Below are 8,423 nucleotides of genomic sequence, written 5' to 3' on the forward strand. Positions count from 1 at the left end.
TCCTCCTCTTCTTTTTCCCCCTCTTTGTCCCTCCCTTCCCATTGCTTCTGGGAAGGCAAGAGGAGTGTGAATCGGAAGACACAAAAGGCCAGCCGTCTGGCTCTTCTCTCATGGATGGAGAACACAAGGCTAGTCGGAGCCTGCTCTGAGGTTTCTATAGCTGGGAAAGGTGTGATTTCCAGACTCCACAGCATGAGTCACCAGGAAAAGAAACAAGATCAGGACCCAGAGAAAGACTCGGAACCTCAAGCTAATTGTTCACTCCTCTGCCTCTCCAGCTGTGGCCTTGATATACAGTGTAGAAAAAGTGGTGCCTCAAGCCAATCATCAGCATGGAATTCACTTAAAAACCGGGAAACACCTTGAGACAGGGACATCAGTGTTGCAAATCTAGGGGCACAGCATAAGTGAAAACATTTCCTCAGTGTGTTTTGGGAAGAACCCTTCCTAAATTCTTAGGAGTAACTAAGATATAAGAGCATCTCCTGAGCAGTTACTGAAGAGAATCCCAATGCATCCTATGGGGAGACAGCCTATGGGGAGTCCTCCCCAGGAGTGACAGTGGATAAGGGACTAGTGGATTCCCAAGGTGCCTTGGGTATGAGGGATACGCATGACAAAAATCTCACTAAAACCCAGCCTCACTTGTTGCCATAATTTTATTAGCTTTGGAAGTTCTCAGTGGGTGAAGGGGGAAAAAAAAAGAGCTCCTATCTCAAATTTAACCAAGTTTAACCCCAAGATCATCTGCAATTGCAATGGAGGTAAATGGCGTAAGTGTAAAGTCACTAAAGTTTAGCACTACTTTGGTTTTCCAGTCCCTCACGTGTTCTCCAACGCTGAGGAATACACCCTTCCCTTTCTCCTGGGGTGTGCACATACTGGGGAGGAGACAGTCCCATTTTATCTCTGTACAAATAGATTGAAGCCATTCCCTGACATGCAGACAGAGCAGCCTTTTTCCAATGCAAAATGCAACTGTGTGAAGAGCGAGCTGCTCCTTCTGGCTTGGTTTTGTCCCTACACTCTGTAATTGTTGCACCATTTCCCCTCACTGCCTCCACAAATCTCGTGTTGCTTTGTTCCATGCCGTGAGTACCTTATGAGTATCTGCCTATCTGTCCCCCTCTGTATAGATACTTCCCCATGGCTTCCTTCTTAGTTAAAACAAATGCTTCTGTTTGGGGGTTCTGAGAGGACCGTGAGGAGAAGCCTTCATAAACTTCTTTCTCATAAAACCATGATATTCTTTGTCATGGAGATAAACATTATTTTATCTGAAATCATGTGTACTCAATCTGTTAGCACACACGTCCTGGACTATATGCCCCATTCCAACATGAGCATGGGGCAGAGCGCCTAAGGTGCACAGCTGGAGACTTCTCTATTCTACTTCTTTTGCTAATCTGGTTAAGGGACACCAGATTGCAAAAACAAGCAGCCCCTAGCATTTCAACACTTTAGCGTGTCAGCAGTTGGTGTGTCTTTCTTGGCCCAGAAATGGATTTGAACTGAGCAGTTACTCTGCTCCGTGGGGTCAAGCATAGATCCGGGATTTTTCCTTCTACTGCTTATGCATCTCTGAAGCTCCAGAGGCCCCAGGATTTCTGTGTTAATTGTATAGCAAGCAAAGAAAGGGAAATGTGAGGAGTGAGAACGAATACATATATGGTTTTAATCATGCCTCTCGACTTGAGTATAGTTACTTCATTTGGTTGCAGGAAAGGCTGGGAAACATGGCCTTCCTAGTGGTACCCATGAATTTTTTTGTTTCTACCACAATTAGATAAGGTCCTCAAGATTTTTCACTGTTATTGGCCACTCCAAAAATTATCAATGATGAAAGAAAACAGTCTTTAAACCCAATTTTTTAAGGAAGGGAAGTGACAGCATGAAATGGATTGACTGGGTGGTATTATGTCTGTCTAGGAATATGCTGGATGGGTTAGTAAATACAGTTTCTCTACTACAGTGACTCTCAAAACAAGTCCATTTTTCAAAATGTACTTTGAAGAATCAGCTAGAGAGTGTACAGATTTCCATATTCCCTTTAGGATTTTTCGTTTTCATCTTGCGTGCATGTGCCAAAGTGAAAATAGCTTTCCACCAAATGGAAGTTACACTCAAAGGCTGTAATTGTGTTCTCTCTCACCGAAGTACAGTGGAATCTCAAAGCCAGTGATGTAACGTTGCGAGCCGGAGCCCCTCTCCTCCCGTGTTTGTCTGGGACGCTGTCAAACAGATCAGGAAGATGGAACGTGTGCAGGATGACTTTTCAATTCGCAGGCACAAAAAGATCCCGGTAGATAAGTCAGTTGAAAGAGAGCGTGTGCAGCAACTCACTGGCAGGGCTGCAAAGGCACCATTTCATGGTTGACATTGAAGATAGTCTCAAAGAATAATTTATATCTGGGAAAAAAATCAACTTGCTCTATAGAAGTGCCAAATTTAGTATTTCTCTAGTTGATGTGTCTATATCAACCTTAGTATTGGGGAAAGTTTTTCTCCTTTGGGAAAATATATAGCCTGAACCTAGTTGGGCTCTTTGATGCTCAAAGCAGACATTTAATTGGATTTCCAAGTAAGTGACAAAGAAAGACAAAGATTAAGTACCAAGGTCATCTATAAAATTGATTGAATTGTTTATTTAATCATGAAATTCTTTCCCCATAAGAGGTGCTTACTAAATTTGTTTGTCATCTTTGCTAGTCATTAATTCATTGTCTATCTTTTAAAGTTTGCTTTATTTTTTTAAGTGTGTGTGTGTGTGTGTGTATGTGTGTGTGTGTGTACGAGGGATATATGCACATGAGTGCAGGTGCCTATAGAAGCCTGCAGGTCTCCTGGAGTTGGAATTACAGGCAATTTTGAGCAATTCAATGAGGATGGTGGGTGTCTCCGGTTAAGAGCGGTGTGTACTTATAACCGCCAAGCCATCATGGCAGCCCCAATGCATACTTTTTATCGTCATGGTTTCCTCCCATTTGTGGAGATGAACAGGAAAATGATGCCCTTCTTGGTCAGAACGTCCATCCAACCTCGCTGCCTTCGCTTCTTTCCCCTCACTTTTCAAACAGTAAAAGCTGGTGTCCAGGTGCTCTTCTTTTCCTCATTGCCTCCCCGACACGGACTAGGAGATGGAGCAGCAGATCTCCTTTGCCGCTAAGGAATAAATAGCTATGCTGCCTCAACTATAATGTGATGCTTTCTCACCACCTAGAATTTTTACTCTGTACCCTCCAAAAGAACAGTTTTAGGCTTAGACACATATTTTTATCATATTTCACACTTGTGCAAACATAAAAAAGTAAAACATAAGTAAAAGAAGTTGGTTAAAGTGTTCCTAAAATTTCTGCATATTTATGGTCCAACCCTTAGGAATTCATCTTTGACGTAGCTGGTGATGTCCATGTTTGTCACCTACTCTGATCCCCTGCTGTCTTGTACCTTAGCACCCCTGAGAGTGTTCCTCTGTTATCTCTGAGATGTGATTCCAAGATGTTGACCCTATTCATGGAGCAAGTTTGTGTGTCCAAGCTCAGAAGATGACACCACTTTCATGATGGTGTTGTATGTTAACTTGAGAAAAATGTATATAGATAATTCAGAAAACTCTGTGCTAATTAATGTCTATCTAATGTCTATCTCAAAACATACCTGGACAGCTTGTCTCAATTCCCCAAGTTATCTGCTGTCTCCCAGGTGTGTGCGATGATATCACATCTTGTCTTTATTTCACCTTCTCCGCCTACTGGCATAGACTCTTTATATTCTAATGTTGATGAAGGTCTGTATTGACTGTGTTCAATGTGATTTATAAGTTATGTTGATAGAAATGAAAAATGCTATAGGTAACATATATTAAAATATTTAGATTTCTACCTTTAATCAACTTTTTAAATTTGAATTTTCTTCTCTCTTCTTGTTTCTCAAGGGAAATAGCAATTCAGTTTTGGCTTTTTGTCTTCCTTAAGAGCTGTGAATGAATCAAATGTGGTGTTTTGTCTTTTTTAATTCATGCATTCAGGACTGGAGAGATGGCTTAGTGGTTGACAGCACTTTCAGCTCTTGCAGAAGACCTGGGTTTGCTTCTTGGCCCCACATAATGGCTCCCAACCATCTGTACCTCCAGTTCCATAAACTCCCTATGACCACGTTTATACCCTATAATACCCTTTTTCTGGCCACTTCACGCACCAGACATGCATGCAATATACCTAAGAATATGGAGGTTAACATTCATACCCAAAATAAAATATTTTTTAAAATTATGTTTTCTTTCCATCTTGTCTTTTCTATTTCAGAATCACTTTTCTTGTCCTCCACATGATGGCTCACAATCGTCTGTAACTCCAGTTCCAGAGAACCCAGTACCCTTTTCTGGCCACTGCGTGCACCAGGCATACATGTAATACATATATGTATATGAAGGCCAACATTCATATCCAAAATAAAAATAAAAATAATTGTTTATATTCTGTTTTCTTATTATTCTATCTTTTCTACTTCAGAATTACTTTACTTCCCTCCTGGGCAACCTTATCATTCTATCCTTTGCTAGATTTGACTTTTAACCTCATTTGCCTTCCGGTTGCCCACATTTCTTTAAGGTGGGTGCTACTGTGAACATCTTAACATCATTAAATTGGGAGTATTCAGTGTTTAATATAAACTCCCTGCAAACACTCTCATAAAGGCATACAAGCTCTGTATATTGTCGATAGCAAACCCAATGATTGATTATATGGTTTATATGGTTGATATTTTTTTTGTTTTATGGGCTGTCTTAAACTGGGGACATTTTAGTTTTCATATATAACTTAATACTCCTAAGCATATTCTACTTAATACCGTAATTACTTCCTTACAGCTGTCATAAAAGCAAAGGCATCTTTACTAACTCCATTATTTTTATTCATGTTACAATAGTATTTTTTCTATGTGTTTTCACTTTATATATATTTTCTATGGTAGTGACTTGTGAGTCTTCGAAATGCAACTAGACAGATGTACTGTCCACGGTTACCAAGGGAGCAGTTTCCTTGGCGATGGCCAACTGTCATCAAAGCAGTCCACGGTCTCCTTCCTTCCCACGTGACTTGCTCTCACATGCTGAAAACCTGAGTTAGAGGCAGAGGCTTTTCATGAATTGTGAACCTCTAGCTGCCCAGCATGCCGCTGACTTTTCCCGAAGCGCAAGGGGTGCTCTGTGAGCACTTTTCCAAGGGAGGAAGGCCACAGTTCGTCATGAAGAACTTCCGGCCACTCACACATTACGTTTCAATACCCTCGCCATTTGGACAAGAGCCAAAAATGCTGCAGTTGCTGCTGCAATAGATGCAGAAGCAGAGGGACACCATTTGAAGAGTAAATGTTCTTCTCATGACTAAAACGAAAAGTGTAAAACCATGGATGGTATTTTCAGTCACTGTATTGCTTATCTGTATATTTCTGTACGTCAAGAAAGAGAGTATTAACTCATTTCCCCTTTCTGTGGGGGTGACAGACAGTGTGGGAGTGGGGCAGTGTCTCACCACAGTTCTTAATGGTCTGAATTCACTGTATAGACCAGGCTGGACAAGAACCCCCAGAGAGTCTCCTGCCTTTGCCTCCCAAGCGCTGGGATTAATGGCTTGCGCCTCCACACCAGCCAAGAAAACTTTAATTCTTGTTTATATGCGCTAATTATGCATTTATAACCTATGATTAATATGAGTTTTTTAATCTTAAGAAAGATAAGAAAAGTATTTACATATATTCACTTTGTTTTTTGTTTCTGGAGACACACTTATATAAAGTAGCCCTTGCGCATAGCTTGTGACCCAGGCTTGCCTCAAATTGGCAATCCTTCTGCCTCATCCTCACTGATGCTGGGGCTGTAGTAATATACCACCAAACCTAGATTTCACTTATATTTTTAAACCATGAAAGACTTAAAGTGACATACGAAACTACAGCAGTACACAGTACATTGATTCTCAAAGTATGTAGCCTACATAGTTAATATGGGGCTAGCTGAACATGAAGCTATGGTATTCAATGGCTATTTTGGTGTTTAAGGTTACCATTTTATAGATTTAAAACATACTGAAGGTTTGAGAGAGAGAGAGAGAGAGAGAGAGAGAGAGAGAGAGAGAGAGAGAGAGAGAGAGACCCTGATAAACACCTACAACTAGTAATGAGTGTAAGGATTTGAACTCTGGGTAAATGGCTGCATACACTATTCTCGGTCAATAAATGAGCAGACTGCCTTCAGTGTGTATCAGGATAGCACAGACTGTTGCTACTTTAAACCATTCTTCCCCTTGCGTAGACTAAGATGGTTAGTCATGTGTAAAATGTGAATTTTTTATGCTTTGTTTCAGCTTAGAGTTGGAAACGTCTGAAAATAAGTTTTAATGATTTGTTTTTCCATTTTCCAATACTCGTTTTAATAGTGGCATATATGACATTAATCACAATAGTTAAGAGACAGAAAAAAATCTAAATGGTCATCAACAAATAATTGGGTAAACAAACTGTGTTATAGCCAACAATGGAATACTATGCAGCCATAAAAGAAAGAGGCATCAATACACATAACAACTAGCAAAGTTTTGACATACGTTGGATGTGCATCCTTCAAACGCACACATGTTAAAGGCTTGGTCCCCAGCCCACAATACTATACGCAGGAAGTATTATGATATAATACCTAGAGCAAGTCTTTAGTCACTGGGGACCAGCAATTAAAAAAGATATGGGACACCAATCTCTTCCTCTTTCTCTCTTTTTTTGCCCTGACAGTAAGGAACTGGTTTGCCAAACATAGCTGTCAAAGTACGCTCCCTTGTCCTAAGAGCAGGGGTACTTACTGGTAAAGGACTGACTTCACTAAGAACCAAAGGGACCTTTATCAGCTGAGACCGGATGTGTTTAAAGTACTCCCCACAGACAAGCCTTTTCTCCTTACGAACTGGTTGTTTCAGGTTCTTGTTACAGCAGCAGAAAGCTGACTGATACACCTTTCAGAAGTGTTTAATGCACCATAGATTTTCAAAAACAGAATCGTACTCAGAAAATTGATTCGTGGTTTTGCGAGTGTTAACACCAGCCATTGGCCAGCCATATTCAATGGTATCAGGCTCATTCCGTATGGCACTTTGCATCGATTTCATATTAAATTTTATTTGAAGACAGATGTCAAGAGCTAAAGCTGCGTGAGGATAAAGGTTTAGAGATGTGAAAACCAAGGGGTAAACTTTCCATTTTTGAAAAAATGCTAGAGAAAAAAAAAGTGCTGTCATTTCCACTGGAGCCTAGAAGACAGGAGGTCACATAAAAGGGAAGACAAAGGAAGAAACTCATGACCCTGACAGTGTTGATACCTACATAATGAAGAACTAAAGAAGAAGAATCCAGAAGAACTAAAGCTTCTTAAGAAACGTTGTTGGGGAACAGAAAGCCTCAAGTCACTGTATTTCCTTCTTGGGAGTCTTGGTCTTTAGACGAATTTGCCCTAGTCTTGGTGTGGCAAAAGGTCCATACACTCCCCCACCCTGAAAGATATGCTGAATATTGTGTTCCACTCGGAGAACCCTAAGTCACTCTTTTGAGAATGAACCCAATCAATGTTTGTGAATTTATAGCTTAGATTTTTTAAAATATTTGTCTGGGCACTCACTCTTCTTAGTGTATGCCTTCTATGAAAAACACTACTATAAAAAGCTGTTCTCTAGTGTCTATATTCCAGAGAGAATTTTAAGACATTTCTTAATTTGATGGTCAGGTATAAAGTATTAAGTATTTTTTAGTATTTTCTTTGTTTGTGTTTTCTTTCTAAAAATGGATACCTCGGGGTGTGCCCCCTCCACTGCCTCCTTCTGCCACCCCCAGTGCGTCTTGCTGCCCCTTCAGGGAGGACTCGGTTCCTCCTTTGGGAAGCAGCAGTCTGGGAGACTCTGGGGTTTGCCATGGCCAATGAGAAACCCAAGGAAGGATTCAAGTCTGAGAACAACCGTCATATTAATTTGAAGGTGGCAAGGAAGGAAGGTTCTGTGGTGCGGTTCAAGGTCAGGAGGCAGACACCGAGCTTAATAACTAAGGAAAGCCTATTTGAATGACTGTGTTTATCAGTGAAGCAGATCAGATTCCGGTTAGATGAGCAACCAATCAAACAGACACACTTACACAGTTGGAAATGGAGAACGGAGATACAACTGGATTGTTCTGGAGGCAGACAGGAGGTGTCTACTAGAAAGGGAATCTGCTACTTTACTCCAGAATTTTGTTACAGCCCAAGAATACATTCTCTATGAGAAAGCCATAATTTAGTTCCACCCCATTTTTTATACCAAAGTATAGTTTCTCTGTCCTTGTGTTTCCCCATTCCCGTTCCTTCATTGTGCACAAAGTAATCAGCGTGTGTGCACAAGAATATCGTG

General features: G+C 40.7%; 1 pseudogene; it reads left to right on the top strand.

The window, feature by feature from the left end:
- Positions 1-7,952: 7,952 nt before the first annotated feature.
- LOC106144295 lies at positions 7,953-8,236 on the top strand (annotated as a pseudogene).
- Positions 8,237-8,423: the final 187 nt, after the last annotated feature.

The sequence above is a fragment of the Microtus ochrogaster genome, unplaced genomic scaffold, assembly GCF_000317375.1.
Source record: "Microtus ochrogaster isolate Prairie Vole_2 unplaced genomic scaffold, MicOch1.0 UNK1, whole genome shotgun sequence".
In the NCBI taxonomy this organism is placed as follows: Eukaryota; Metazoa; Chordata; class Mammalia; order Rodentia; family Cricetidae; genus Microtus; species Microtus ochrogaster.